The 17,091-nt window shown below is 38.3% G+C and overlaps 1 protein-coding gene across 1 annotated transcript in view; it reads left to right on the top strand.

Annotated features, from left to right (window-relative positions):
• Positions 1-406: 406 nt before the first annotated feature.
• etv4 (ETS variant transcription factor 4) overlaps positions 407-17,091 on the top strand; it is a 99,820-nt gene continuing 83,135 nt past the window's right edge. The window contains exon 1 of the mRNA XM_052038781.1: positions 407-601. The gene's annotated coding sequence lies outside the window, so the exon portion shown is untranslated. The remainder of the gene's footprint in view (positions 602-17,091) is intronic.

Raw genomic sequence — 17,091 nt, 5'->3', positions numbered from 1 at the left:
TCACGGATTGCTTGTTTATTAAATAAACTTAAGCAATTTAGGATTGAGATTCTATTTGCAAAATGCCATTCAAAAAACGCAGTTAAGCCTTTCTTTAAAAAAAAATAGACGGTTAAATACATTTTGCCTGAATAAATACTCACCTCTACTGCTTCCAGATTTTATGAATGACCCCTTGAAGGTTTTTTTTGTGAATGAGAGGCCATGGCAGAGGATCAGAACTATGAATGGAACAGAGCGCCTAGAACCTGATTGGTTCCTGAGCTGGGGGCGGGGGTGGTGTCCCTCCTCCAGGTAATTTAACTCCTCGGTTCTCACCTCTCATAGGCTAGAACCTCTATTTGTATCATATCATTGACTGAGTCAGGTCATTCATTAAAAAAAAGAGAGGAGAGAAAGAGAGAAATCTGAGCCCGTGAAAGAGGAAATGAACCAATCGCAGAATCCCTTGGGCAAACAACTGACTGAAGCAAGAAAAACAAGTCTTTTGAAACCATCACTGAAGTCGGCTGCACAGAATTATTAAAGGAAAACTTTACATATGCAGCTTGCCGATTCCGGGGATTTATGTTGTATTACCCAAAGCATTTCCATAAATCAGGTGAGATCATAGTTTTTGATGAAGTTTAATTTCTTGTTGCAACAGTTAAGCACCCTCCTCCCCTTCACTGTTTGGTGCTTATCACGCGATGATCTGCTTTGTTTTATTAGTCTGATCCGACCAAACATGAACTGTTCAGCAGAAAGGACACTGGAAGTGCTTGAAGCTGCACTGTCCCAGAACCAAACTTAGGGAAAACCGCGCATTAAAATAAAGACGCGTTCCGGGCATTTTTTTGTTAAATAGCAGTAACTTTTAACCTTTGGTCCTCTGAATTTTACCATTTTTTCTATATTTTTAAAAGGTCACCCACGTTTAGCCAATGGTTAACAACAGTTAAAAAAAGTTTTAAAATAGTAATATCTGATTTGCAATACTGACTTATCGCCTAATCCGCCTTCCGCTTTCAAAAACATCTCATTTGCAGTAAGTGTGAGTAGATTTCAGGTCTTTTATGGAAGTTCTCTGAATAAAGCCTTATTTTACTTAGTTTATCGATATCACAAAGCAACCTTCAAGTACATTTTTCAATGAAGGAACTATATGGCTGTTGTTTTCTTATTAGATAACATAAGCTCATTCATATGTTCAAGGGAATTTGATTAATAACTTGCCGGGTTTTAGTCTTTCATTTGTAAACTCGCGCAGATGGAAAATATCGACAGTAGATTGTACTTAATAACTTTTATAATGTAAACTTTATAACTTTTAATATTATACAGCTGTGTTCTGAGCCGAGAAACTGGTAACAATTGTGCTTCCAATCGTTAAACAAACTTGTTTATTACTTTTCTTTCACTGTCACTGGGCCTGAAGATATCTTTTAATCCTTAACCCTTTGTAGATATGCCATTAAAGTTTAACAGCTGCTTTTGTGCAGTCAGAGTACACAGTGCGCCACTCTCTCCCTCTTACTGTTTGACGTTCGGCTGTCTCTCCTGAGGTACTTAAAAAACTGTTTTGTTTAGTTGGGACCTGGATGTGTTGGAATCCAGAAAGAGGACTGAAAGGAGAACGGGAAATTTTAAGATTTAGGGCTTCAGTGAAAAACTCTCAACGGCTGTTTAAAAACACAGGCTTTAACTATAATTATTCTTTTCATAGACAAGTGTTCTGTTTAGAATAGGAAACACGGGGTAGTAAATCCAACTGATGGAAAATGCACTATCATGATGTGAAACAGACTGATTCTGGTCCTGGTCCCAAGGGAATCTTAAACATCCATGCCTTTAGTAACATAAGCAGTTTTCTTAAAAGAATCCTGAAAGTGCAGTTTAAGTCCCGTAAAAGCTTTGCTCATGTCTTTGTTGATGTTATTATAAGTGCTGATGTTAGAACGAAGTGGGAGCATTGTTTCAATCTTGTCTTAAAGACCTACCTCTTTCATTCTAGAAGGTGGTTGGGTGCCAATTAGTGCTTGATAATTACTTTGGATGACGAGGCCGCATGATTTAGCAGCCGGGCTCAAACTGCTAAACTATTCGGTAGTAGAAATGGAAATTTGTTACTTTTTTTTGTCTTGCGAGGTTTTATTTTTACGTTCTTCCCTTGCTCTCTCTTTCTCTCTGTCTTAGCTGGGGCCAGTAAAACTCTGGTGTTTCGCCTCTTCACATGCTACTTGACAACTCTGTACATCGACACCTACCCTTGTCTCACCCAGAATCAATACATCTTCTTGCAGCAGGTTATGGTGTACAGCGAGGAACAGTGGTAACGCCGCTGACTTTCACTCTGACTTCAACAATAACGTTTTTCTGGGAGTGTTTTGAACAGTGCAATCTTTCTAATCCCTTTCCTACCCTTCGATGTATGGTCCACCCTATGATCCTAGCTGGTTGTCTCGACTCTATACAAGAATTACTCTCTCTCTCTCTCTCTCTCTCTCTCTCTCTGTAGAATGCTAATTGCTGATAACGTCCCGTGTTATTCCCAGATGTCACTGGAACATTGTTCTCCTACCAGGCTTGCAATACAAAGTCCACTACAGCCTTATTGTGTACAAAACTTGGGGGAGGGAGAGGAAAGTGCACGGATGTTAATAAATTTAGATATGGCGAAGTTGATCATGCACAACACCAGTGTATTGTTACGTTGACTGTATTCTACCTGAATAATGTTGATGAAGTGCCGAAGAATGCTTCCTCGGTTAAATATGATTGCCAAATGCAGGTTCTTGTTCTTAAGCAAGATATTTTTTTTAAAAACTCTTCTTCTGAGGCTGCTGCTGTGGTCAGAGGGAGCAGCAGTTCTCTGGCACCGTTCACCAGTGACCATTCATCTACCGGTCTTAAACAATGAGTACCTATTGACCCAACTGGTTGTGCAGTGTTCCAGCTGAGCCTGATCCCATCAGCGACGGGAAGCACTCACTGGTGAGGAACAGTTTAGAGGTGTATTTCTGTCTTCACTAGTTCATGAGCACTGAAGTTGGCTTAACGCTTTCACTGGCGCGGATCAACCCACTCAGTGTAAGCAATAATTATATTTTGGTTCCTTCTTAATCTTCGTAGCTCAAGGCCTCTCTCTATACTCAATTTGCCCATTGTGATTTACTTTTAAATCTGGAGGGTTATCAGTAATTTCAACTGCTGACAATCTATAAAACTTTTAGTGTAAATGTAAGCTCCACGAAAATCTAAAACTCCAAACTGAGTCCAAAATTAAAAAAATCAAGAATTCAAACTCTATAAATAAATAAATAAATGACATGTTGTCCAGTGAGATGAAATAGATGTTATATCTTAGTGAAATCAGCAAGTAGCATATGCAATCCTCCATTCTACGGTACCATTGAACTCTTGGACCCTTTACGAAACTCTCGAGTATAAATGTAAAACAATGAAACAAAAATTCCCCAACTTCCTTCCTATTTGGATCTGGGTGAGGTCTGTACACATAAATATCTCGCCATTTCTCCTTTCTAAATTAGGACTACATTAGGAAATGTTTTTAACAGCTAATGAACATTTCTAATGTGATTACAATGTCCTTATCGGTCCATGTTAAACTTCCGAACTTGACTTTTTAATTTGTCACATGCGGACTTTCGTAGCTCCTTCATCCATCTGTTAAATCTCAGGAACGTTCTGGGCACGCTGTTAGGTTTTGAGCAAAAAAAGGGAATGTAAATCTTCACCACGTACGCCTGTCTCTCAGAGTTTCTGTTAAAGTCTATAGGAAACAATATCTGTTCTGTTTGTACAACCTTGGAGAAATCACACTCATGTGAAATTGTATTGATCGCATAAAGTAGGAGGACAGTACACCTGAATGGAAAACTCTCGTGAAATTTACAATGGAGAGGTTTTATATATGTATACCAATGGGTGTAAAGAGTCCAAGAGTTCAGTGGCACTGCACAGTGGAAGATTTCATATGGCGCTTGATGTTTTCACTCAGATACCCACCTACTTCATCTTACTTGACAACGTATTATTTATTAATAGGGCTTGAATTCTTCATTTTTTTAATTTTGGGTTCAGTTTGGATTTTTTTATCAATGCTTGGCTAAATTGGATATTTTCTGTTATTGAAAAATCTAGTCAATTTTTCGTCTCTATAAGTCTAAATTGGTAACAATAAACATTACAGTGTAGTTCATGCTTCACCCTAAACAAACATTTCAACAAAGTTCCTTTCATACAACGGCCAGCACCTTTGCTTTTTTATAGGATTTCTCTCCCACTTTTCCTCAATGTATCCCACAAAGAGGATCAGTCTGTGGTCTGCCTGAGCAGTTTGAAAGCCAGCTGCACCATTCTTAAAGCAAAATGAATGAAGTCAAGTTGCCATTTATTGCTGGCATGGAATTTTATTTAAAATATACCGTACCGTTTCTCATTAGGCCTTCAGTTTTTTTTCTCCCCTATGTTTTTATCAGTGAAACCCAAAAATGTCAATCTGCCTTGTCTTTAAGATTCTGTTCCTGGAAGTTAAATATTTTTAGACTTCATCAATGAATGTATTAAGTGTAATTTTTTTCAGATTAATATGGGAAAGAATAGAAAGACAGTGATAAATATGTATTGTATAATAATAAGTATTTTTTTTGAGGAACAGTTTGAAAATCTTGCTAAAAGTGACCTGAAAAAGTCACATGCAATTGTTTCATTTGAATTAAGTTATTTAAATCAATTTATATTTGAAGATATTTTTGAAATGCTTGCTATTCTGTCAGTGCAAGCATTTGAATAAAATGGTGAAGAATTTACAAAGGATCTTTACAATAAAAGTCACTTCTCCAAATATTGTTGATATTGTATTAACTAAATTTAATTAACTAGAAAGTACAACAATTCGGCCTTCTCATTCTTGTAACTCAGTGCCCCAGTTGTGCACTGTCTATTGCCCATATTCTAATGCAAGGAATCACATGCTCTGTTTTCATTACTGCTGACGAAAGATTTATTTTTTGCCAATGTCTCTGATATTTTTCGTGGAAAGATAGACACTCTTGAAATCTGATTCCAATGCCTATCTAAAATAAAATCCCGGAAACCTGAGTAACATAAATAGATTCAATTTGACGATTTAAAGAAGGGGGAAGTTGTGATTAAAAATACCAACAATGTCCATATTTTCATAAGTTGCTGATCATTTTAGGAGATTTAAAAATATTAACACAAGAACGTAATGCATAAAAGTCCACTACCTACAATGGGTGGGTGTGAGGGTAAAGTGTTTTATGTCTTCAAATCAAGATTTCATGAGATGAATCACACTATTGCACAGGCAACCACATTGTTTTCAGTTATATCATGGACACCATGTTTTCATCAAAGCATTAATGAATAGTAAAGTGATTTTAAGGTACATATTTTGTTTAGTCTTTTAATCTATATCACCTGTGATTGAGCTGTAGTGCATGAAAATTAAAGAGAAAATAGTTCTTGAGGTGTAAGGATGAGATATGAAGTGCATTTGAGAACCTGGTTTCTGAATACACTTGATTCAGATATGGTGGTCTGGAAATCAGATCACTTGCTGCTGTTTATTTCAGTGTTAAATAATTGAAAGCGTACTCAAACAGTGCAATTTCAAGGTTGGTTTATACAATTCACAACATTTTGTATCAGTTGTGATTTGCACAAAAAATGAGCATTAATTTTCATCATTCTCTGTGCAATGCTCCTTTTGGAAGATTTCAGGGAAAATTAGATGAAGTTATCACAGGTGTGATCAGCATTGTCCACTCCTGGGGCTTTAGACCTTCACAGAGCAGGGCCGGACTGGGACGCCAAACAGGTAAATCCTGTACATGTGTTCCTGTCCTTCAGGCCACCTCACTCACCAATTTCACCCCAACCTTCTTTCTGATTAGCCCAGGCCTCCTGTTCAGCCAATCGCCTGGGGCTCCCCAGTGAAGGTCCAATCTCCAATCCACGATCTCCTCCCAGGCTACAATCCAGTCCCAAATCTCAATCCGGCCTACAATTGCTAGCTCTCCAACCCCCCCCCCCCCCCCCCACCCCCCCCCCCATCTTTCTCTTCAACCCCCAGATCCAGCTTCTGTCCCAGGCAGTACACGTCTTTTAAACAAATGCTCAACACCTGCTCAGGAGCACCCAATGCCAATGCTGCCAGTTGGCTAATCCCGTGCACTATCATCCCACACTAGAACTTTTAGCTAGACTTGTGACCCTGAAGGGGTTAACCACCTCAGATACATTAACATTATTTTGGAAGAAGAGACATTGATGCTCTGCTGTTAACTTCATAGGATGAAAATGAGTTGGCTGTAATAAAGGCTATTGTGTATTTTGTGTTGCAGAGATTTTTTGGTTTAATACTTCGCATTTGAAAGAATCTTGGAAGCACAATGGCACATAGGGCCTTTAGGAACTTCTGAGGTATTGAGATATCAGTATGGGAGATTTTCTCAAACAACAACCCAGCACCTTCAACCCACACCTGATGTTAACACAGACGAATGCCTAGATCAGCTGCTTAGTCCATATACAATCTTTCATTATTTTTATCTGTTATAACAGACAGTATGTAATGGAATGCTGCATTGTGACTTCACAAAATGTTGCTATTGAACTTATTTTATTTTAATATCCTTATGAATATGCAAACATGTTGAATTTGTTCTCTACTAATAGGCAGCTGAGACATAGTTGCAGAACTAGTAGAGCTGCTTCCTCATAGCTCCAATGACCCAAGTCCAGTCCTAAATTCCACTGTAGTCTGTGTGGAGATTGCAGTTCTCCCTGTGACTGTGTGGATTTCCTCCCACGTCCCAAAGATGTGTGGGTTGGGAGGTTAATGGCGCTCTGTAAAATGTTCCCAATGTGCAGGTGAGTAGTAGAAACTGAGGTTGTTGATGGAATAAAACGAAATTGGATTAATGTAGGATTAGTGTAAATGGGTGATCATTGGTTGACACAGACTCAGTGGGCCGAAGGGCCAGTTTCTGTTCTGTATCTCTCCATGACCTTAATGCCTCACCCAAGTGTGAGTCTTGGGTAGAGGAAGTTAGAAAACTATTCATTCACAAAAGCCAAGTTCTAGCTTGACCCTGTTCTCTCTCAATATTGCGAACAGATGTGTGTGTATAGTGGCAGCCCTGGTGAATTATTTTCATTTCCCTAGCTGGGTGACCAGAAAGCCAGTTGTAAAGCCCCTGTTGCTGCTGTGCTGAGATAATCACTGCAGCATAGACCTGAGACCGAATTGGAACCTTCCTGGTCTTTGGGGTTCAGCTACTCACTGTACCAAACAGCTGACTCATTGAGTTTTGCTTATTGTTTGCTGAGCGGTGCAGGAAGTGTTTTTCATTCATAATATGTTGGAGAAAGAAAATGTGCACTGACTACCCAGACAGGTCTTTTTTTGTCAGAACTGAAATCAAGGCAACAGTTTGGCAAATGTTTGGTTTTAATGCAAGAAGTAAACTTAAAGATAATATAAAAAGAAAGAATTGTATTTATATTGCACCTTTCAGGATATCTTAAAGGGCTTTATAGTGAAGAAGTGTAGTTACTTTTAAAGTGTAGGAAATGTAGTGGCCAATTTGTGCACAGCAAGCTCCCACAACAGCAACATGACAATGATGAGATGGACTTTTTGTTTTGTGTTGTTGAGTAGCTTAGGCACCAGAATAATTTCTTTCACACTAAATACTGGAGGAACTCAGCAGATCAGGCAGCATCTAAAGAGGGAAATGAACAGTTGACGTTTTGGGTCGAGACCCTTTATCAGGAACAGAAGCCAGAATAAAAAGGTAGCTTCTGCCCTCTTCCTCTCCAGTCCTGATGAAGGGTCTCAACCTGAAACATTGACTATTTATTTCCCTCCATAGGTGCTGCCTAACCTGCTGTGTTCCTCTGGCACTTTGTGTGTTGCTCCGGATTCCAGCATCTGCAGAATCTCTTGTGTCTCAGAATAATTCCTGTGTTCACTTTTGAAAGAATGACACTAGTTTTTAAACAGTGACAGGACTAAACAAATTACAACAAAAAAACAGCAGTGTCTCTTGCTATAATAGATTATCAGCCTGCTTCTTATTTCGTACGCCAGCCTCCGATGTTGGATTCAACCCCACAATCTTTCAGACTGAAGGCCAGAGGGCTGCTAACTGAGCCATGGCTAACATTGAAGTAAGAAAGCCAGCTGATAGTAATTGGTACCAAACCAATGCAACATCCTTGCACCACAATCCATCCCTGTTCAGCAACACATAATGCAACTCTCAGGAGCTTATTGTAGCTTTCCATTACATAGAGAATGTATACCAGGGAGAGTCATTACTGTCACTGTGGGGTTGGGGGGGGGGTCACAGATTATAGCTCACTTGCTGTACATCTATAATGTAAATGTCTTTCTGAAATTACTGCTTAGGAATTCCTCCAGATATATCTGTTATAGTTGATAAATGCACTACAGAGGGGATTGGGGTCAGTTTGTTTTATTTGTGTTCTGTTCTGTTTTGTTGTTATTGGTGTCATTGTTAATGTTGATGCCCTAATACTCCATTCTGTAGAGATATGCCAATATACTTACTGCAGAGGTAATGAGGGTAACCAGGTTTAGTAAGTTATAACTGCAATCCATTACCAAGACATACTGCCCTGGTGCATTCTAATTGTAGTGCTCCATAATAGGCATGCTGAAATATTGGTGCAGGGCGCAACAGCAGCCATTTTATCTCTGAACCTGTGGTTGCAAACTTAGTAGCATGTGAGGCTGGAGAGGAAAATGTATCATCTGGCTTCCAGGCCCAGGCAGGGTGGCCTGGGTTTGGGGAGGGATGGAGGAATGTGCTTGGAGACCTGATAGGGCTTGGGAGAGGCGTGGGGAAAGAAAGGGTTGGCAGTTGAAGTATCCAAGGCATCATTGGATCAGCCATCAATTAGCTGGGCAATTGTTAGGTTGAAGTTAGGAGTGGTCAGAGTGTGAGATTAGTAGGATGTGGCTGGAGGCAAAGGAAAGAGGGTAAATATGGGACTTACCCTAGAGAGAGCTACAGACCGGAGATACACTTAGAAAGCAGCATTGTCCTGGGAGTGACCAACAATGGTAGTTCCTGCATGAACATTGACCAATTGCCCTTGTAAAGCTCCAAAGAAGGATTGTACAGGAAATGACATGTCGGCTTAAATCGCATCAGACCCGCAAGCGAGACCACAGCAGGAAGGGCCCAGTCAAATCTCTAGAGAGAGGCAAAATCGTCCAAAGTAGCCATTATCACACTTAGCAAGCATATTTTAGACAACTGTAATTTAAAATCTTTGTAAAAAGAGAGGTAATATTATAGGTCTATGAATAACATAATCTACATCCCGAATAATATTTTTACATGTTGCATGGCAGGAGGTTATAAATATGAGGTTGTGACCAGCAGATTTAAGATAACCAGTCAAGAAATATTCTTTACATAGAAGGTATTAACAGCTAGAATGAGTTACTTGGAAGAGTGACTACAATCAGAAACAGCTCGATAATGTAGTGGGTCAATGGTGAAAATGAGATCATGTAGTTCAGGGCTTTACTTCATCCGAACCCATTGATGATCATACAATCATCTTTTTTAAAAATAGATCTCTTGAACATTTTTGTTTATATACTAGCCTGATAACATTTAAACTTAGCAAGGGAAGTCTTTAAAAAATAAAAATTGAATACTAAGTTACAAGATTTCCAATACTCCCTGGGAATTGAGCAGTATCCTGGGACATCAATTATGTTAGGTTTGCTATATAAATGTATTTATCATAATAAATGAGACTCCTCCCTCCAATAATGGAAGCTGATGAATCACAGAGAAGCCGGCGATTTTGACCATACTGAAGACAAGTACGATACAAACTACATAAACTGAATTTAGTCATTCTGAGACTGAAGTTGACTGCTCTCAGGCAGGGAGGTGTGAGTATTAGTCAGTTGTGCAAGAATGTAAAATTTCGAAGAAGGCTCTATCATGCAAATGACTGGGCAGATACTTGGGAAAACAGATAATTGGAGAACAGACAATGGAAGATTCAGGGTATTTCAACAGTGTATTTTTTTGAGCAATGTGCATGGGAATTAGCATTTACCTGATTATTTTTTATTCTGGTAACTTGGTGTCCATTGTCAAGTAAAACCCAAAAGTTGCACCTACCATAAAAGAACTGGATGGAACTGACCAGGGGAAATTTTTCACATTTTTCTCTGTACACAGCAATCCCAGGGGCATTTGAGAGCTTGCTTCCTTTATTTTTTTAATAAACATTGAGTGGTTTTAACCAGTCTCTCTTTGTTAGGGCTCACTCCAGCATACAGGTTATAATTGCAGAAATCTGACCTCAGAATGCAGTTACATAACTGCCCAGAAACCATTGCAATGAGGAAAAAGGTCACATCTCTATTCTGTTGATTCCTGTTTCCGGGTGATGACATTATCAAAGACAAACACTGGCATCAGCCCAAAGCCATTCCTACACTGTGGCACCACTACCATTTGACCAGATTGGAATCAGTGGTAAAAGATTTCCTTTGGGAGGAGAACAATTATTCCAGGAGAGATTTTAAAAACTATATTTTTACACTTCCAGAGCAACACTGTATTGACAATGGGATTATTTTTTACTATTTGCATGTTCAGCAGCCCCACTGCACATTCAATTGCTGCATACCAAAATCGCAAGAAATGTGAAGGATGAAAGTCGCTCAACCAAACTTGATTGACATTTCCAGAAAGACCACCTTCACTAGAGCATTTAAAATTTTTCTTGAATAACTGAACAGTTTTCACCTCCATTACTTGTCTAAAGCCTCAACTCGATTTTGAAGAGAACATCCTCATTTTCACTATTACAGTAGCTTGTCCTCTCAAAGTGTTTTTTATTATCAAGCCTCTTCTATCTTTCTTACTTCTCAAGGCAGAAACACCTCAATCTGATAGTCTTTCTACTTACCTCCTTCCTTGGAGGCCAGGCAACAGATTCATGGTTCCTCTCTGAACTGCTTCCAGGACCTGAGTGGATCCCTTGAATACTGGGGATATTTTGAACATAACTTGATGTGAAATGCTACATAAATATAACTATCTGGTTTAAAAGCCTATTTACTTTGTTGATGACTGTTACACAGTAGCTGAAAATGTTGAGCATTGAATTTGCTTAGATCCTTTTTGATACTGTTCATGGAGAACTATGGTATAAGTTCTTTCCTTGTATGTGCATTATTTACACTTAACTGTACTAAATGTTCACTTGTCATTGTTCCATCCATTTGCAAATTTTCCTCAATTCATTTTGTAGTTTCAGAGCCATTTCATAAGGAAGAGCTGCCCACTGTGCCTGGTGTGGTGTTATCTTCAAAGATTAACTATTTTGCTTTTAAATTTCTGTGCTCAAGCTTTTATTTTGATAAGATAAAGATATCTTTATTAGTCACATGTACATCGAAACACACAGTGAAATACATCCTTTGCGTAGGGTGTTCTCCAATGCACATTAGATCCTGATCTTAAAGGCACCTTGCATTCCCTGCAAAATATCTTCCAATAAATACCTTCAGCATTCTGTTTTGCAGCCAATTTCGTAGCCATTTTCAAGTTGTACCCTGAATCTCACAATACTTTGTAAGATAATTACATTGGAGATCTGTACATATTTCCCTTGGGATAGCAACACGCAGATGGAGTTCAATCCAGAAAAGTGTGAAGTAATACACTTTGGAAGAAAGAACTTGAAGGTGGAATACAAGACTAATGGCTGGATTCTTAGCAGTGTGGAGGGATCTTGGCGTCCAAGTCTGTAGATCCCTCAAAGTTGCCGCGCAAGTTGACAGGGTGGTTAAGAGAGCATATGGTGTGTTGGCCTTCATTAGTTGGGGGATTGAGTTCAAGAGCCACGAGGTAATGTTGCAGCTCTATAAAACTCTGGTTAGACCACACTTGGAGTATTGTGTTTATTTCTGGTCACCTCACTATAAGAAGGATGTAGAAGCTTTAGAGTCAGTGCAGAGGAGATTTACAAGGATGCAGCCTGGATTAGAGAACATGACCTATGACGAAAGGTTGAGCGAGCTAGGGCTTTTCTCTTTGGAGCGATGCAGGATGAGAGGTGATTTAATAGAGGTGTATAAGATTATGAGGGACATAGACAGAGTGGACAGCTAGTACCTTTTCCTCAGGGTGGCAATGGCCAATACCAGAGGACATCAGTTTAAGGTCAGAGGAGGAAAGTTTAGGGGTCAGAGGTAGGTTTTTTTTACACAGAGAGTGGTGGGTGCCTGGAATGCACTGCCGGGGTGGTGGTAGAGGCTGATACAATCAGAACATTTAAAAGACTCTTAGGCACATGGAAGAAAGTAAAATAGAGTGTTATGGGCTGTGTAGAAGGGTTAGATTGATCAGGGAGAAGGTGTTTATATAGGTCGGCACAACATTGTGGGTCAAAGGGCCCATATTGTGCTGTACTGTTCTATGTTGTATTATGCAAGATCTTTCCTTACTTATTCTAATGTTCCAATGTTAAGTATTGTTCACTACATTATCATCTCAAACTGATCCTCATGTATACTCATAATAGCAATGCTTATTATCTTAAAGAGAGTGAAACAAGACCAATGATTCAGTAATTGCCAGTATCTGCTTTGTTACCTTTTATGAAAATTGGCAAAAAGTATATCTACTTAAAATTCACTTGGGCCACTTACTTAGTGCCTTGTAAATCAACACCCTTATCTCTCTGAGATAAGTATCTTTCATCCATGGCCGTTTATTTGTCTTTGGCTTTCCAAATATTGGGGCATCCATCACAATTTTTTACCCTAAAGTCATTAATTCAATATTAGATAAAATAACTGTCATCAGACATTTCATTCACGTTTATCTGAGTAAATAATCGGTGGAGTGTAATCATTTATTAGCTAATTTGTGCCCACTTTAGTTTCAGACGTTTGTATTTTAAGAAAGAAACCTCTTAATTGATACAGATTTGGTACTGAAATAATTTCTTGCTATATTGTTTAGCCGTAGCAATGATGTTCATAACCTTTGTACAGGCCGCATCTTTAAACTGTTTCTGCATGTTCATTTATTCATTCTCTTGACTAATTTGCTCATCATTTAAGGTTGCATTGCTTAGTTTACACGCAGGTCATAGGCACATATTTACCCTGCAGCTTTAAGGTGTTCCAGTTGTCCTTTACTGAAGCATTCAGCCACTGCACCAGTGATTGTTCAACACTATCAAAGGACAGGAGGAACACCTTTAAAACTTAATACTGAGTATAGACCTTGAAAAAGTGTAACATCACCACTGACTCATAGGAAGCCCCAACCCATGACTGCTCAAAATAGAGAAGTATCTCTCAGGATGACAATGAGAACTTTGAGTCCATATTTGGGAACACACAGAAGACTGAAAGACTAACAGAGCACACCACCTCCCAATGTCCCCACTGATAGCAGTTTATGTGAATTTGTGGATCCCATATTGGCCTCAACAGCCACATCGCAACACACACAACTGCAGCGAAGCAAGTCATCCTTAATCCTGAGGGACTGTCCAGGAAGATGAAGGTTATCTCAGACTAATTCAGTTATTCTATTACGAAAATAAGATTTGCCCCACCTTTTCTGGTTTCCCCAATGTTCTAATTCACAATGCTTTACTTTAGCAGCTCTGTCACTTAATGACTTGGACATTTGAATGCGTGCTTGGCTGAATAAATTCCTCCATCAAAATAACTTTCAATCTTCACATGCTTAATTATTTCTTTGTCATAAACATATCAGAGATAATTTTTAATTTAACATTGGAGGACAAAATTGGCATTGTCAATCAGATATGCATTACAGGAACTTCAAGATTTTTTTGGTTACTTCTATAACTGGTGTCTGATCTGCGATTCTAGTGATATACCATCTTCAGTGTCAGATGTCTTGTCTTCTGAAGAATTATTTGGCTCAGGGGCATCAAACTTGAGTGCAATCTTCCCCTTACGCAACCATGTGATTGACTCTTAATTGCATCCACAGTTCAGGGGGGCAATTAGGGATGGACAATAAATGCTGGTACACCCAACAATATCTACTTCCCATGCATGTATAAGTAATAAGAAAAACATTTCTATTTACAGACTGGAGTATTCAGCACATTCCCAAAATGAAAATAATGTCTTTCAAATGCATCCCTAGAAAAGAATGCCTGTGTTTTTAGTATGTAAAAATTCATATAGTCATGTGCTAGTCCTTTGGGTATAATTTTAATGACAGGATTAATTTGTTTAATTTGAATGAATTAAAGAAAAATGGAACATCTTAAAATGTATTAAATCTTCATCAGTAAATATCTGTTGTACATTTCCCATAAATCCCATTACTTCTTTCTTTCTTTATTCTTTATTTTCCCTGAATTTCTTGCTACTTCAAAGTTGTCTGGATGACTGAAATTTAAATGGGTATTTCATAATCAGATATCACTTGGCTTTGATTTATGATTTTGGAACTGTTTCGAATTTCATCCTCAACATTTCAAAAAAGGTAGTCAGCTACAGCATTTTTTATATATCTTATTTCTATCCTCCTTCTCGTAATAGATCACTCATTTTTTTTTACAGAAGCAAGTCACAAAATGAATGTGTATCAGCTAGTCAAAGATTTGAAGATCTATAATGGTCACACAACTCACACACAATATTTAATGGCACTTAGACCATAAGACGTAGGAGCAGAATTAGGCCATTCGGCCCATCGTGTCTGCTCCACCATTTGATCATGGCTGATTTATTTTTTCCTCTCAACACCATTCTCCTGCCTTCTCCCTGTAACCTTTCATGCACTTACTAATGAAGAAACTATCAACATCCGCTTTAAATGCTTGATGGCATTTTGAAGTCACATATGAATGATGCCAACTCTGAGGCACTCAAACAAAAACTCTAATATTCTCCATGTTCATCTCTCCTCAATGGTCAGATTTACTTATCCTAAAATGTGCCATCAAAAGCATTTCATTGAAGTGAAGGCATTTGGAGACAGTAATGTATTTAATGCTATCATAACAGAATTTTCATAAAAGCTGCATATAATCCAAGGATATGGTCGAGAAACAGTTCATGAGGTAGATTAAAATTACTTCACATTGATAATAGCACTTTTCAAATTAATTAAATCCTTACAAATATTAATACTTCAGTCTTGCTTTAAAACATGGCCTACTTCCGCAGTTACATTACCTCTTACTGCTGTTGATACCTTCACCCGTATCTGCCATTCAGTCACAGAGATTTGTGGATTGCATTACTCCTATTCATTAATACTTCCATTTTGATTAAACACATGATATCTGTTGAATATTCTTTTGATACCACATGGTGATAATCTTAAAAGTTTGGTATTTAAGAACATAATCACTGTGAATGCTGCTGCATACACCATGAAACTGTTCGGTGGGTTAAATATGGATACTTTGAACGTTGTATGTGATGGGGTGTGAGCAAATAATAGTCAAAGTCTATCATCAGGAAATGGACATTGTCGTAAAGATTATATAATTAACACTGAGACATATAATTGTATTGCTGCAAGAAGAGAGAAGTTTCAAAAGCTGTGGTCACTTAGTATTGTGCAACTAAGTCACGGGAAGTCCCTATTTCAGATATAACCATCAGAATGAAACAACTGCTAGTCAATCTATACGTCTGGTATAAAATGGTCAATCATTTAAAGAAAGTGCCATAAAATCTTGTCCTGAGGGCTAAATCAAGAGGTAAAAAAGCCCGTTATCTGTATATTTCATTTCATTCTTATTAAAGATACTTACATGTTGGTGCATTTGTTTCATTTCCACCTGAATCCTTTGTATTGATATTTTTTGTTCGAATCTTCTGTCATTTGCCTGACCCGCTGACAGAAACTTAATTGAGCTCAAGCTTTTTCATACACAGGCTTTTGTAGAAGCTTTTCTGAAATGTAGAATTATCCTTATAAACAAAGCACTTCCTTAACTCTGAAATGAATCATAGACATTTTGGTAAGTCCCCAAATTTAATTGCTGGTAAAATGAGATTAGCGGGGCCTTATTTTAGGCTCCAAAATAAAGACACAAAATGCTGCCGACATTTAGATTGTCAGCCTGCCTCTGTATAAAGAGTTAATATTTCAAATGCGGCTGTGCATGCCAGAGGTGTTAACACAAGTAAATTAATTTACATTTAGATAGCAGTTTTCACATCCTTGGGGAATCCTAAAATATGTCACCACTTTTGAAGTATATATATTCGTGTTATTTTGTAGTGATATATAATTTAATAGGGGAAGAATGGGCAAAGGAAACAGATTTATTTCCCTAAAAGAACGTTAGAGGGATTTTTACAATAATTCAATAGTTTTATTGTCAACAAATATTATTTCAAATATGTTTAAATTTTTAATTTCTCACCTGGTGATGTTCAGAGTTCTGTCTTAGAGATTTTGACAAGGACCTCTAGTTTACTGGTCCACATTCATATCATATTTAATATTTCTTTATGGCATAGAAGGAGGCCAGTGAGCACAAGGAGTCTCAGAACCACTATGCAAGTGTTTCTGCCGGTCTTCGTCCTTGTACATTTACTACAGGATGTGCCATCTTGGATTACATTCTGCAGTACTTGGACTGGGGTTTGAACCCACGATCTTCTCCCTGATTTGGATCAAGACTGCTTCCAATGGAGCAAACTGCCACATGTTCTTACACTATGAATTCACTCTAATGCATTTTACGGATATACTAAGGTACTGACGTTACAGAGTTTCTATTGAATACACTTTCAAACAGTGTCTAAAATGGTAGATTTTTCACCTCGTAGGCTGACCACCTTCTTCAAACGCACCACTTCAACCAGAATCAGCGGCTGTGCTAATTCACTACATCTTCAAATTCAAACGGAAAGGAAAACGGCCGAGTATTAGTGGTACAACTCCGCCTTTACGTGGGGACATCCTTGCTTTAAGAGTCTGCTTTTCTGGGCGAGCAGCCGTTCATTGCCTGTGGGCTGTCTCTCCGACTTTT

Source organism: Pristis pectinata, chromosome 25, assembly GCF_009764475.1.
Source record: "Pristis pectinata isolate sPriPec2 chromosome 25, sPriPec2.1.pri, whole genome shotgun sequence".
NCBI lineage: Eukaryota > Metazoa > Chordata > Chondrichthyes > Rhinopristiformes > Pristidae > Pristis > Pristis pectinata.
Note: the sequence above shows the minus strand (reverse complement) of the source record. Positions and strands in the feature narration are given on the sequence as shown.